The 14,118-nt window shown below is 41.4% G+C and overlaps 1 protein-coding gene across 2 annotated transcripts in view; it reads left to right on the top strand.

The window, feature by feature from the left end:
- Positions 1–14,118, top strand: part of INSC (INSC spindle orientation adaptor protein) — a 224,848-nt gene that overhangs the window by 85,080 nt on the left and 125,650 nt on the right. The window contains exon 1 of one of the 2 annotated variants that reach the window (XM_024202163.3): positions 5,793–5,875. The exons of the other annotated variant lie outside the window; for it this stretch is intronic. The gene's annotated coding sequence lies outside the window, so the exon portion shown is untranslated. Of the gene's footprint in view, positions 1–5,792; positions 5,876–14,118 lie in introns of those variants that run through there. 2 annotated transcript variants of the gene reach the window in all.

The raw sequence follows: 14,118 nt of genomic DNA, 5'->3' as shown, positions 1-14,118 counted from the left end.
CCAATACCTCTGTTAGTCTTAAAGGTGCCACAGGACCCTCTGTTGCTTTTTACAGATTCAGACTAACACGGCTACCCCTCGGATACTTGATTTCTGGCCATCCTCATCCTCTGGCTTTGGCTCAAACTGTAACTTTTAGAGCACACAATTTCAAATTTTCCTCAGTAGCTTCATGACCTTTCTGAAGTATCCATACATTATCTGTGGTGATTTGCAGTTGTTTTCACCCTCGTTTCCCTCATATTTGCTTTTCAGTAGCATCTTTCAGGAAGGCTCTTGAACAGGTATCCAGACATCAGCCACTCACATTGGTTTTCCTTGTCTGTGTGCTATTTTCAGAGCACAGTTTTGCAACCAGATCATTAACCTCTTTGTATGGGGTTATGCCATGTGTGGGATTTCTCATTATTGTTTGTGTCTAATATTGTAGATGACGCACTACCTGACACAGATGCTTTTGATTTTTTTTCAGTCTTTCAAATGCTTCTGTTGTAGTTAGAGCACTATAGATTTCATATCACAGCTATTCTGTGAGGCCTTTGGTAACACAAAGGCATATGGAAATAGTTTGGGGATACATTTAGTTAGTCACAGTAGATTTTTTTTTTTTCCAATTTTTTTTTTACGAAGTTGTATTTGTCCTCTTAAATTCTTTGCTTTTAACTCATATCTGGTTTGTCTTCCGTGCATAATTATTATTGTAAGTATTTAAACTTTTCTTACATCTGTGTAGCATCAAGAGTTAAATGTTTCTTTACCTCTGGTTTGTTCCCAGTGCCAGCGTATCCTTGATATATGTAAGGAGATCTCTCACATTGAATATGAAGGCATAGAAAGAAGAAACCCTGTTGGATATCACAGAATTAAATTTAGAGACAATTATGTGTGCTTGATTTTGGTATATTAGTACCATGTGATTTCTCTGTCCTATACAGCTTCACTGCTCCAAACTCCTATTAAGTTTGGAATCCTGTAATAAATGCAGTGATATTCAATCTCAAAAGCACCACATACGTGGCTCTTTCGGGCCATGAATGTGGTTCTTCTATAGTGTAGTGAGCACTGATTGCGGGAATGCTCCATTGGTCTTAATGTGTTAAGTGTGGAGAGAGGATGTGCTGCTTCTTCAAGAAGCGATGAAGGGTTGGGGGTGGAGGAGGGGGAAGAACACAAACAATAGAGTAGCAAGAAGGCACAGACTATCTGTATTGTGAAGCTTGAGGTTGTCTTGTGGTAATTTTTGTTGTGATCTATTATCAATATTTGATGATGCAAAATCAGATTGTTGCACTTTGAATGTTTGTGTGCCTATAGAACTTTAGTCAGTGATCAACTTTGCCAAGCTTAACACGCAATTCAACAACATTGGTTTTAAAATCATCCACGTTCTAGCGAACAGTGCAGGACTCTTGACACCCAGACCTAGATTCTACTCCTTTCTCTCCACTGTATCTAACCTTGGGCAAATCACTTAACCACTGTGTTTGTTTTTCCCATATGTAATAGAGGGATAATAGTTACCTATTTCACACAATTGTTGTGAGATTTGCTTACTGTCTGTGGTGTGCTCTGAGATGCAAGTGCTATAGAAATGCAAACTATTCTACTGGCAAGAAACTGTGTGCTGTAGTTCCTTCTATCTTCCTTTAAATATAAAGAATCATATTTCATCTGTTGCCTTTATCAAGCTTAGTTACACTGTTCTTATCACATGCTTAATATAATTGAAATAATGCTTGACTGTCTGTCTGGGATGATCACAGAGCACCAGGATTTCACTCCTGATCAAGTCACTTGGAATGTTGCCATTGATTTCAATGGCTCCAGGATTTAGGGTGACCAGATAGCAAGTGTGAAAAATCAGGACAGGGGAGGGAGGGTAAATAGGTGTGTGTATATAAAACAAAGCCCTGAATATCAGGACTGTCCCTATAAAATCGGGACATCTGGTCACCCTGCTGGGATTTCACCCTGGTTTTTAGGACCATTGCCTTGTTTGAGCAGTTGACACTGTCCTGGAGATGGCTGCACATACTGAATTAACCAGATGTGAGGAAAAACAGTGCCAGAGAGGACACAGTGGGGTAGCAAGTTTCTTCCTAAAGGACATTTTAAAGACGCATACTCCCTAGACAGACTGAGTAAACCAACACAGAGACTGGATTAAAGAAGGAATCCCAATGCCCAAAAGAGCCAGCTCACTTGCCTGAAGATCTTTTCAAGAGAAAAGGGAACTTGCTGTCTGCTTCCAGAGAGGCAATGTGCTCTAGTGAATGGATCATGGGATTGTAAATCAGGAACTAGTCTTGATCCTATTTTGTGGGTATGTAACTGACTTGCTATGTGGCTTATGGAAGTAACTTCACCTCCCTCTCTCTCTCTCTCTTTCCCCTTCTGTAGAATTGCAATAAAAATGCTTATTTACCTACCGCAGAAGGCTTCAAGGAGAGTGAATGTTTATGTAATTGTTTGAACAAGTAAATAATGTTGTGCATTATCTCATGTGCTGCGTTCCTTTGAAATGCTGTCATTGCTCATACAGCACCCTAAAACATTGTTGAAAGTGGTCAATCCAGCGAGTGGGAGCTTTTGATAAATGTGAAAAATGGGTGATGTGCATATCTCAGAATCTGAGTATCTATGGGCCAGACTTTATTATCTACCGCTTTCTTCTGTGTTGCCACCTAACTAGCTAGTTCACTAAACTTTTTTTCATCATTCACTATAACTGAGAGTGCTTGAATAGCTCTCCACTTTGTTATTTTTAAGACACACATTATTCCACTCTGATTCTGAAGATCTCTTTGATGGAGATATTTTTAATATGATTTGTCCTACTTGTCATCTCACCTATTTATTTATTACAAATACTTGTACTGTATTGTGTTAAATAGCGTATTTGTCGCCTTTAATTCACGTTTTTCCCTAGGGAATGGCTTCCTGACATAATTGCCCGATCTCCCTTAATTTGGCTCATTTGCTGGCTGGGGATGGTGAGGAGGATCTTATAATCAGTTGTTGAGTTACCTGTAATGAGCAAGTTAAGAAAGAGATGAGAGAACAATGCCACAACCTTGTAAATGGGTTTCTTGCTTTTTCTCTTTTTCACAAACAGGCTAGTAGCCTTAAGAAATGTGTTAGTTTGACCCCATTTCTAGTCTCATTAAATTCCCTGGTGTCTGTTAGCTATTGGCTTTCCCAGCTCACATTACCCCTTAGGGAATTGAAGTGATGGACCAGATAACACACAGGAGCTTAATATTAATAGAAATGTGCTAGCTACCAGTATCATTTCATTGTATTTGTTACTTGCAATATTTAGGGTATGCTGTGATGAAGCATATGTATGTAGACTTGAATAAGACAGAGTGAGTGAGTGAGTGTGTGTGTGTGTGTGTGTATATATATAGATAGAGATAGATATATAGATATAGATATAGTTATATAGATATAGTTATAGAGGCCTGGTTTTAAACAAATGTTTGTGCTGTTGTATTGAAGTTCATTGTGCTTTAGCTATTAGTTTGCTATTTCTTTTCTTTCATAAATATTGTGTGTGTGTGTGTGGTGGGCACAAAGGAAAAATTGTATATGCACCATTGCTGTTAATGGGAGTTTCTCCATTAACTTGAATGGGAGTCAGATCGGGAGCAAAATGAATGCTTGATAGATGGGAACAAAACATGTGAACAAAATCTAACACATGGCAAAGCTTCTGTGGAAGAGGGATGGAAAACATTGTAAAGCAACGTGGGATTCAGTGGCTAGTTAGATTGTTGTAAGCCCACTTTTTGTAAAGCAAAAACATTCTCAACTTCATTGTCAATGAGAACCTCAGCTGGGCACATGTAGGGCACAAATGTTTGATTCTGGATTTGTTGTATCCTGTATCAGATTAGTTTAAAAATAACACTCCACTTCACTTTGAAACACATGATTTAAGAAGTAAATGGTATTTGAAAAATGCAAAAAAATTACTTTGATCCTCACTGGTGGGTTGGGAAAGACAAATGCATCCAGTGTATCCAGGTAGTCAAATAAATAAAGAAAACATAATCAGAAGGCAAGATGCACTTTTCCCCACAATTGTGAAGGGTAACTTTTATTTGTAAATAGCTTTTATACAGTTAGAAACAAATCTTTGAACACTTGGATTGAATACTAAACTTTGAAGGGTAAATGTTTTGGGACAGCTCGCCAGTTGTATCCGAGCTCTTCTTGATGCTTCTGGAAGGAGGGCAGAGGTGGCTTTAAGCCACTCATAGGGTCTCCAATCCCTGGGCCTGCCAGTGAGGGCCCTGGCAGGGGAGTCACTGGAGTACAGTGTGCTCTGGCTATGTCCTATAGGCCTCTCAGTGCCAGGTCTATAGCAGCTTGATATTCCCTCAAAGAGAACTCAGCTGTTCTCTTAAGAAACCAAGTAAGGATGTTGCCCTCTCTAGGGTATTTGTTAGCCGTGTGACCAGAGCAGGTTCTGGGAGTCAGGAAATTACTTTCTTTTGAAAGTATGGCTCTTTTGTGACTTCATAGTTGGAAAATAAGTTCATACGTGTAACAAGCCTCTTCTCTGCTGAGTGCAAAATTGTTATTTCAACTTCTAGACATAGGAAATGCCTTCTAGTGTATCAGCTCAACTCCTTGCAAATGTACATTTCCCTTAGTACATTACCCTAACAGCTTCCATCACTTCCCTTTGGAGACTATTCCACATGTTAATTGATTTTACTGTCCGGAACGTCTTCCTGATATTCAGCCTATCTTTTCCCTTTATTTCATTTCACTACTCTGAACTGTCCCTGATTAAATCTTCACCCTCCTTAATGTCTATGCCCTTTAAATATTTTTAGACTTATATTGACCTGGGTTGATCTTGATATATATATATATATATATATATATTTGATGCATAGTGTTTTAGCTTATTGTGTGTTGGGTCAAACTCTGAGGGGGGACTGACCCAAAAAACCTCATGAAGAAAAATAAATAATTGTTCTCAGTGCTTCCTAATTTCAGTGATTCCAGCTATGAGGATCTCTTGAAGCACTGGGCCTGATCTCTGGTCCAGCTGCCTGAGTGAGGTGCTCCAGAGAACGTGTGGACCTTTGATACCTAGAGTTGAACAAATGATGGAAAGCAAAACATGAATAATTTTTTCAGTGAATTTTGTGATTTTTTTTTTTTAAAACTGAAATATTCACACACTTATTTTCATTGTTTGCTCAGCTCTAAAACCAACATTTTTCAAATTTGAGTGCATAAAATCTGATGCCTCAATCTTTTTATTATTGAGGCATTTAAATAAATGACCTGATATTGAGAGGTGCTGAGCACTCATAGCTCCCAGTATAGTCAATAAAAGTTGTGGTTGTTTCAACACCTTTGGTGATCACAATATTTTTGTTTAGGTGCCCAACTTAGGCAACAATTTTGAAAATTTTGGCTGAAGTGCTTAGATCTGGAGTTATAAAGAATATTCAACTTCCAGTCTCTGGTCACGATCAACAATTTTATTATCAGGGCATGGGGCATTTCCCTCTGAACTAAGGATGCTGAAATGGGAATCAAAGTACTTCCTTAGACTTTTTATTTTTTTTTAGTTTTAGAGATTTATTAAAAAAAAATGCAGCAGGTGCTAAAGGTGACTTCCTATCCTCATTTAAAAAAATCCCAATTTCTCCACTCATCAGAACTCTGCCAGTGACACTGAAAACTTGAGCACTGGGTGTATTTGTTATGCTCTGACAGCTAAGCAGGCAATGATTAAACCAGAATGTACTCAGGGCTTTGGAGGGGAAAGGGTCTAATATCATGTCACTCTTGGCTAAGACGCTAGAAATGAACTGGAAACAAATCTTTTCAATCTGTCACTGTCAAGGTAAGTGCATGAATCAGTCCCCAACCACTTCCCTCTCCGCTGAGAGAGTCAGAGTCATACTGTGCAGCCTTCTGGGGTTTATTATCAGATAGGAGGCTGGTCTCATTAATTTTTCATAAGGTATATTTTGTTGTTTATCTTGTCACATGTGAAAAGAGAGTCTGCCTCAGTTCTTTCAAGTGGACTGCTACATGACCCTACTATAACCTACGGTGGCAATGTGAAAGTCACATTTTTTTTTTTTATTGCTTTGGTCAAAGCATGTATTCATCTTAACATTGTATTAGTAGCATTTATTTTAAGCTGTGGTCTCAATTTCCAAACACAAGCACTTAAGCAGGATCTTCAGCTATGGCATTTGAGCATTTAAATTGACATTTAGGTATGTAAATGGGCTTTTACCGATTTTGGGGTTCTAGGATAAGTGTGTATTTGGGCTTCCATTTAAAATTGTGTTTTCATCCTTACTTTGAGGGATTCATTCTTTTCCATATTCTCATTTCTTTTCTTTTGGGTTTTTGATCCCACCCCTCTGCCAGGGAAAATTTCTGTCTGTCTCTGTCTCCTTTTGCAGCTTCTTACAAATGATAGTTTTGCTACAGACTTAGACTGATGGATTCAATTGCTGAGAAATGGCTTATAAGGACAAGCTGAACAGCGTAACAAAAACATATATGGTTACGGGTTGTGTGTGTATGTATATATATATATATGTAGAGGGGTGTGTGTGTGTGTGTGTGTGTATATATATATATATATATATATATATACATACACACGTCTACCCCGATATAACACGACCCGATATAACACGAATTCGGATATAACATGGTAAAGCAGCGCTCTGGGGAGGCGGGGTTGCGCACTCCGGTGGATCAAAGCAAGTTCGATATAACACGGTTTCACCTATAACGTGGTAAGATTTTTTGGCTCCCGAGGACAGCGTTATATCGAGGTAGAGGTGTATTAAAAAAATACACATATCCTGGTTAATTTTTCCTTGAGATTACTAGGTAATGTTATCTCAGCATTTGCAGTATGTTCTGTAATTAGTAAGACTGGCCAAAAAACTTCAAATGAAATATTTTCCCCCTGAAAATGAGGTTTTATTGAGATTTTTCTACTCAAATTGTTTTATAGCACAATTTTCTATTGGGGGTGGGGGGGTGGGAAACAAACAAAATGTTTTTTTTTGTTTTGGGTCAACATTAAAATGTGTCCACCTGAGCTGTAGTTCTGGGTCTCATGCCCCCATTCTTCAGAATGGTCATTGTTCCTCAGCTTGACTACATCTCCCATGATGCAATCTGGTTTTTCTCTGTGGCTGAGCTGAGCAATCATGTAACTCCTAGAATGCGATGTGGTGGCACTGGCATTTTTTGACCAATTCTACTCATGACACTCTCAAACATATGGTCTCTCAGGCACACCCAATGTCTGCCACATCCTGCCCCTCTTTTTTTTTAACCTATAGTTCTGAGTGTAAGGGGCAGTTCCACAAAGAGCTTTGCGACTTATTGCCATTCATTGTGGGAATAATGTCTAGTGTTTAACTTATTTGTATCTACACACAGCTACCAATCACACTTGGATTAGAGCACAACAGCATTGTGCTCCCAGAATTGTCTTTATAATTTGTTTACATGCAGGAGAAATCTAAGCTAGTTAGGTTTTAGATCTCCTAAAGCTTTAGCAATGAAATCAGTCTATTATTATTAGAGGTCTCTGTATCTCCTGGGAGCTTGTTAGGACAAGCTTTCAGACTTCAAGCAGATAAATATGTCATGGTTTAGCTAATTGACTGTGGTTACACAAGAGAAGAAATGTTAGGTTTAGGACATCAAATGCAGCCTTTTCTGTCAGAATGTCAAAGATGGTGTATCCTCTAATAATATGAGCAATGTAAACTGACAACATCTGCAGTGCTCCTTGTTCTTTATACCATTCTCTGTAAGTACGAAGACAGGGCAGACGAGTGTAGCTTCTATGCAGCAAGGTAATATTTCCAGAACTGAACAATGTACAACTAAGACTAAGTCCTTACTTGGACAAGTGTGAATAAAACGAAAAGAAATAGTTATGTGAGAATTATTTTCAGGAAAAAAATTGCAAAAACGTGATGGGAACCTTAGTGTCCCCCCCCCCCCCCCCCAAAAAAAAAAAAAAAAAAGCTGTGCTCATACTCTTATGGGAAAGGGTTCTGAACTATTTGGTTCCTCATTGGCCTAGTGTTCTCTTCAGTTACTTTCTGTGACAGGATGCATGAAGTCTTATTCTTCTTTTGCATCTAGAAATATACCCTGGGCTTACTGATCTAAGAGTCATGCCTTCTTGTTTTGGGAGCACTGCTTTAGTATTCATTTAATCCAATATATATTGTGTATGTAAAATCTAATTATTTTTAAATGATTATAATTATAAAAAAACGAACGTAATACAAAGCTAACACTTGGATTATGCCATGCTGCTAGGGATTTATATACAGCATGCTGTATGTTACATAGAGTGCCTGAAAAGATGACCCATGATAGGATGCATATAAGTGTGACGAGAGGTAGAACCAGCTCTTGTTTGATGCAGGATCTGAGTGTGTGTATGAGTGTACTGGGATAGGAGGGGACAAAATTGGCTTCCTCTGAATAGAGAAACAGTGCATCTCCCTAACCCTCTCTTCAGCAGCAGTAGGACTGGTAACATTGCTGCTTAATGATGCATTTTTTACTTTATTTTGGGGCATAGCCTGAATAATGCAGTCTGGGGCATATCAAGCCTTTTAAAAATCTCTGGGCATGGCTACACTTGCAGATGGAGAGCGCTGTGAGTTAAACCCGCCTTCATAGAGCGCAGTAGGGAAAGCGCTGCAGTCTGTCCACACTGACAACTTCAAGCGCACTGGCGTGGCCACATTTGCGGCACTTGCAGCGGCATTGGGAACGGTGCATTATGGGCAGCTATCCCAGCATGCAAGTGACTGCAATGTGCTTTTCAAATAGGGGGTGGGTGGGTGGCATGGAGTGTGACAGGGAGGGTGTTGTGTGTATGTGGGGGGAGAGTGGGTTTTTGGGGTGCTGAGTGTGTCAGCATGCTGCTTTGTAAGTTCAGACCCCCCTCCCCCCCACCCCTCTCTCTCACTCACTCAAAGCAAACAGTAAATGTTTGCTTTTTCTCGGAGCTGATAAGCAGCCAGCTTCTCCGAAACAGAGCTTTGAAAGGGCATTTCCGCATTCCTGCAGCCGATTTCACAACAATGACAAGAGTGGCCACTTGACTTAAGGGGATTATGGGACGTTTCTGGAGGCTGATCACAGCGCAGTAACGCAACACCTCATTCACACTGGCACCCCGGCGCTCCAGCGGGGGCACAGCAAACGTTATTCCACTCGCCGAGGTGGAGTACCAGCAGCGCTGTAGCTGCAGAGTCGGAGCGCTCTATATGCCTTGCCAGTGTGGACGGGGAGTGAGCTAGGGCGCCCGGGGCTGTTTTATTGTGCTGTAACTCACAAGTGTAGCCAAGGCCTTAGTGTTCAGATGAGACTTGCCTAAGGTTTGACGGGGCGGGAGAGAAAGTAAAACTAAACCAAAATTCCATTTTGTGTATCTTTGTCAGACAGTGGGCAAAGTACAGGTAGAAGACATAAAATGAGGTTTTTACAGATTCATAAAAGCACAGCACACCACGCTAATTTATTGACCAACTCCTACACAAAGTAGCAAGCGAAACTTAAAGAGCAATAAAAATCCAGTGAGATTTTCACTGTTGTACCTGCTGCTTTTGCCATATTTGTGAAATTGCCCCTCTGTATCCTGCCTTACAAATGGACATTTAAGTTTCTGCGCTGTTGGCTATTGGAAATTGACTGAATTCATATCCCATCACGTTAGGACTGAAAAACACTGCTTTAAAAAACAAAAAAACAAAAACAAGCATTAACCTACAGGTGACAACAGAACAATACTAAAATGCTAGTGAAATCAGTGCTATCACATAAGTAGAAGAAGAAATTACTTTATTTACTTATTATTCACTTCTAGAATATTGTTGTAGGAACTGGAATATCCTCGTCAAAATATAGTTTACGCAACCAGTTCCCTTCTCTTAACTTTAGAGCAGGGAGGTTCAATCATTTGTTTCTTTTTAGAATGGTTCTTCTTTACAAATGGGTCACCCATATGTTGGGTTTATTTTAAATGCAACTTCTCTTTTGATTGGGTTGGAAAGTTCCAGGCCATCTTGGTTCTAAGCTAGATGGGTCTAATGCTCCCAGTTGCAAATGTTCCCAAATTTAGAAAGATTAGGAGTCTGGAGGGTTTTGTTTGATCCATGTATAGAAATAGGTCAGCAGAAAACTTTGGCTCTGGATTGCACAGGTGGGCAGAACTTGGCTTGTGGGATCTGGTGGTGATGTGTGAGCTTGGCTTTGAGACCCCAGATTGACTTTGCAGGATTGGCAGCTGAAGAAAAAACACACACAGCATTTTACTTGTGAACTGAAAAAACTTTGATCTGGAATCACTGAGAGACTGTAAGCATGCACTTTATGAAGTTGTCTTTGTATGAAATCACTTAGCACTGTACAACCACACTTTAATTGTCAATTCACATACTCAAGCAGAAAGGGGACTTTAAATCAGAGGTACGCAAACTTGAAAACTGGGTCCACTCGGTGTCTTCATACAATCAAACCAAATATTATTTTATTTACTGTTTGCATTAAGGTAGATCCAAGAGATCCCAACCAAGATGAAAGCTAGGCACACTGCAAACATATAATAAAATGTTTCCTGCCTTGGAGCTTACATCCAATAGAGAAGACAGGCAAAGGGTCAGAGAAAGGAAGTATTACTATCTCCATTTAATAAATCATAAATTTTTCACTTGTCAATTATATTTACTTAAGATATATTTCAGGAAGCTGCTGCTTTTATTTACACTATTTTAAATAAAAAGATTCCAGTAGCTAAAGCTGCCAATATAATAAATTTCAAGTTATAAAACATTCCCTTGCTCCCAGCTGTTTTTCATTTTCACATGTAGCAACACAAAATCCCAGAGCCACTTATTCTGTAATTGTTTTTAATGCAAAATACAGTTCTCATAGAAAATACCTGTTTGTTTGGTGTCAGAGGCTAATTCATTGAACCTGATGATATATTGTTGCAGTACAATGGTGTTCACTACAACTTCGCTCCTCTTTGCTGCTTTCCAGGTCCTTTTCATGGGCAGTAATACAGAATTTATTATAACTGCATATATAATTAACAAGGAATAATTGTCTTAATTCGTATACTGCTTCCAGAATATTTTTTCTGAAAAACATCATTGTTCCCTTTTTAATGTGCTACAGAATGTTGAGCCTGCATACCCTTATGAATCATGGATAACTCATTTGTATCAGAGATTCACTGAGAGTGACCCAAACCCTGCTCTTGTTAAATGAAGAGGAATAAATAGATATGTTGCTTCATCCTACTCACAAAGAGGAAAAAATATCTTTGTTGCCTCCGTTCTTGCTATCGTTTGTAACATTTCCCTGGCTCCCCAAAAGACCTCCTGGTTCTGTCCTCATTACATCAGTACATTAGTCCCTTCACCCACTCCCTTCTGAACATAGGGATTGGCACCCACACTGCAGGGCTCTTGTCATCAAGATTTGTTCTTTTCCCCTACTCCAGTGCTGCTGCGAATAGCAAAGAGGTGAAAAGTCTTCACTAATGAAATGCTTCAGAGGAATGAGCAGTTTGAGGGACCCCTCTACCACTTATCTTTTGCTTTTACCAGGTAAATACCAGCCTGCGGTTGCTTTCCTGATCTCAGTGGATTCTAATTCTGAACCCCGTTGAAGAACAAACTATGCCAAACCCACCTATTTTCTGTCTTTGACAGGGTTACTGGCTTAATGGATAAGGGGGAAAGCAATAGACATGATATCTTGATTTTTAATAAGGCCTTTGCCACATTGCCATATGACAAACTGGGGAAATGTGGTCTAGTTTGTTATAAGGTGAGTGCACAACTGCTAGAAAGAACATTCTCCAAGGCCTGGTCTACACTAACCCCCCCACTTCGGACTAAGGTACGCAAATTCAGCTACGTTAATAATGTAGCTGAATTCGAAGTACCTTAGTCCGAACTTACCGCGGTCCAGACGCGGCAGGAAGGCTCCCCCGCCGATGCTGCGTACTCCGCTCGCTGAGCTGGAGTACCAGCGTCGACGGCGAGCACTTCCGGGATCGATCCGGGATCGATTTATCGCATCTTAACCAGACGCGATAAATTGAACTCAGAAAACCGATTGCTTACATCCGGACCCGGATGTAAGTGAAGACGTACCCCAAGAGTAGTTGTCGTGGGTTTGCTGCCAGACTGGAAGAGTATATCTAGGGGCGGCTCTAGGCACCAGCTAAGCAAGCACGTGCTTGGGACAGCCCATTTGCAGGGGTGGCAGGGATCCAGCCTGGGAGCTGAGAACCAGCAGGGGGCCCTGGGAGCTGTAGTTCTTTGGTTAGCTCCCTGCCTATAGAGCCACCCCTGGAGCAGGAAAAGAACTACATTTCCCAGCATTCCCTTGGCCACTACGAACAGGAAAGAGGGGGAGGGACCTCTTGTCCCCTGATCACCCCCTCCCGGGACCCCTGCCCCAACTGCCCTCCAGGACTTCACCCCCTATCTAAGCCTCCCTTCTCCTTGTCCCCAACTGCCCCCTCCTGAGACCCCCCCAGGATCCCACCCCCTACCTGTCCCCTGACAAACCCCTGGGACTCCCATGCCTATCCAACTGCTGTCTGTCCCCTGACTGCCCCCCTGAACCCCTGACCCATCTAACCCCCCCTTCTCCCTGCCCCTGACTGCCCCCCCGAACCTCCGCCCCATCCAACCCCCCCGTTCCCTGTCCCTTGACTGCCCCCCCCGGAACCTCCTACCCCTTCTCCAACCCCCCAGTCCCCTTACCGTGCCACTCAGATCAGCGTGTCTGGCTTCGCGCAGCGCCAGACACGCTGCTGCATACATGCAACCGGGCTCCCCTGCAGAGCCACAGCCCCCCGCCAGCACCTGCCTTCCAGATTTAAACACCTCAAAATTCAGGAGTGCTCAAGCTCAGTTTGGGCAGCTGTTACTTCATTTCTCCCAAATCAAATATACTGATCCACTGTAACTTGCTGTAGAAAAAGTAGGATAAAATTGAGCAAGAAATGCTTCCCAGTGGTTATTAGGACTGGAATTGCTATTTTCAACAGCCACTGGCTTTTTTTTTTGTTTGTTTGTCTGTTTGTTTAAAAGGAAGACAGTGATATTGCATTGGCAAATTCCCCATAGAAAGAAAGAGTGGAACAAAAGAACAATAAAGGCACCTCAACTTTTCCTCATTTATGGAGGACAGTCTTATAATATGCATCCAGATATCCTCCAATCACACAAGCTGAAAATTGTTCCACTTTACTGCAGTTCTGTAACCATATGGGAACCAAACCTGTCTGTGTTCTGTGCACATCTAAAATTCCTGCTGAATGACCTGCCCTGGGAGCGAGTTACCAGTGACCCAGGGCTGCGGGTGGTGGGGGAGAGCCCAGGGCTGAGGCGGCAGGATGTGTGTGTGTGGGGAGGAGAGCCCAGGGCTGGGGTGGCAGGGGGTTGCAGGTGGTGGGGGAGAGCCCAGGATTTGGGCGGCAGGGGGGTGCAGCTAGGAGCCCAGGGCTGGGACGGGGGGCTTTTTGCTTGGGGCGGCAAAAAACCTAGAGCCGGCCCTGAGTATATCTAATGGGGACCCACCGGGGTCAGTCTGGGTCCATTACTAGTCAATATTTTCATTAATGTCTTGGATAATGAAATGGAGAATATGGTTTTAAAATTTGCGGGCAACAGCAAGCTGAAAGGGGTTGCAAGCAATTAGGAGGACAGGATTAGAATTCAAAAGGACCTGGAGAATTGGTCTGAATTTAACAAGATGAAATTCAGTAAAGAAAGGGGCAAAGTACTTCAGTTATGAAGGAAAAATCAAATGTACAACTACCAAATGTGGAATAAATGGCTAGGTGGTGGTAGTGCTGAAAAGTATCTGGGGATTATAGCAGATCACAAATTGAATGTGAATCAACAGTATGGTGCAGTTGTGAAAAAAGAAAATATCATTCTGGGGTGCATTAACAGGAGTGCTTTATGTAAGACACAGATGGTAATTGTCCCACTGTCAGGGCCGGCTCTAACTTTTTTGCCGCCCCAGGCAAAAAAGAAGAGCGCCGCCGCG

This window comes from Terrapene carolina, unplaced genomic scaffold (genome assembly GCF_002925995.2).
Source record: "Terrapene carolina triunguis isolate 2854851 unplaced genomic scaffold, T_m_triunguis-2.0 Scaffold96, whole genome shotgun sequence".
Lineage (NCBI taxonomy): Eukaryota > Metazoa > Chordata > Testudines > Emydidae > Terrapene > Terrapene triunguis.
This window is presented reverse-complemented; position numbering and strand designations above follow the sequence as displayed.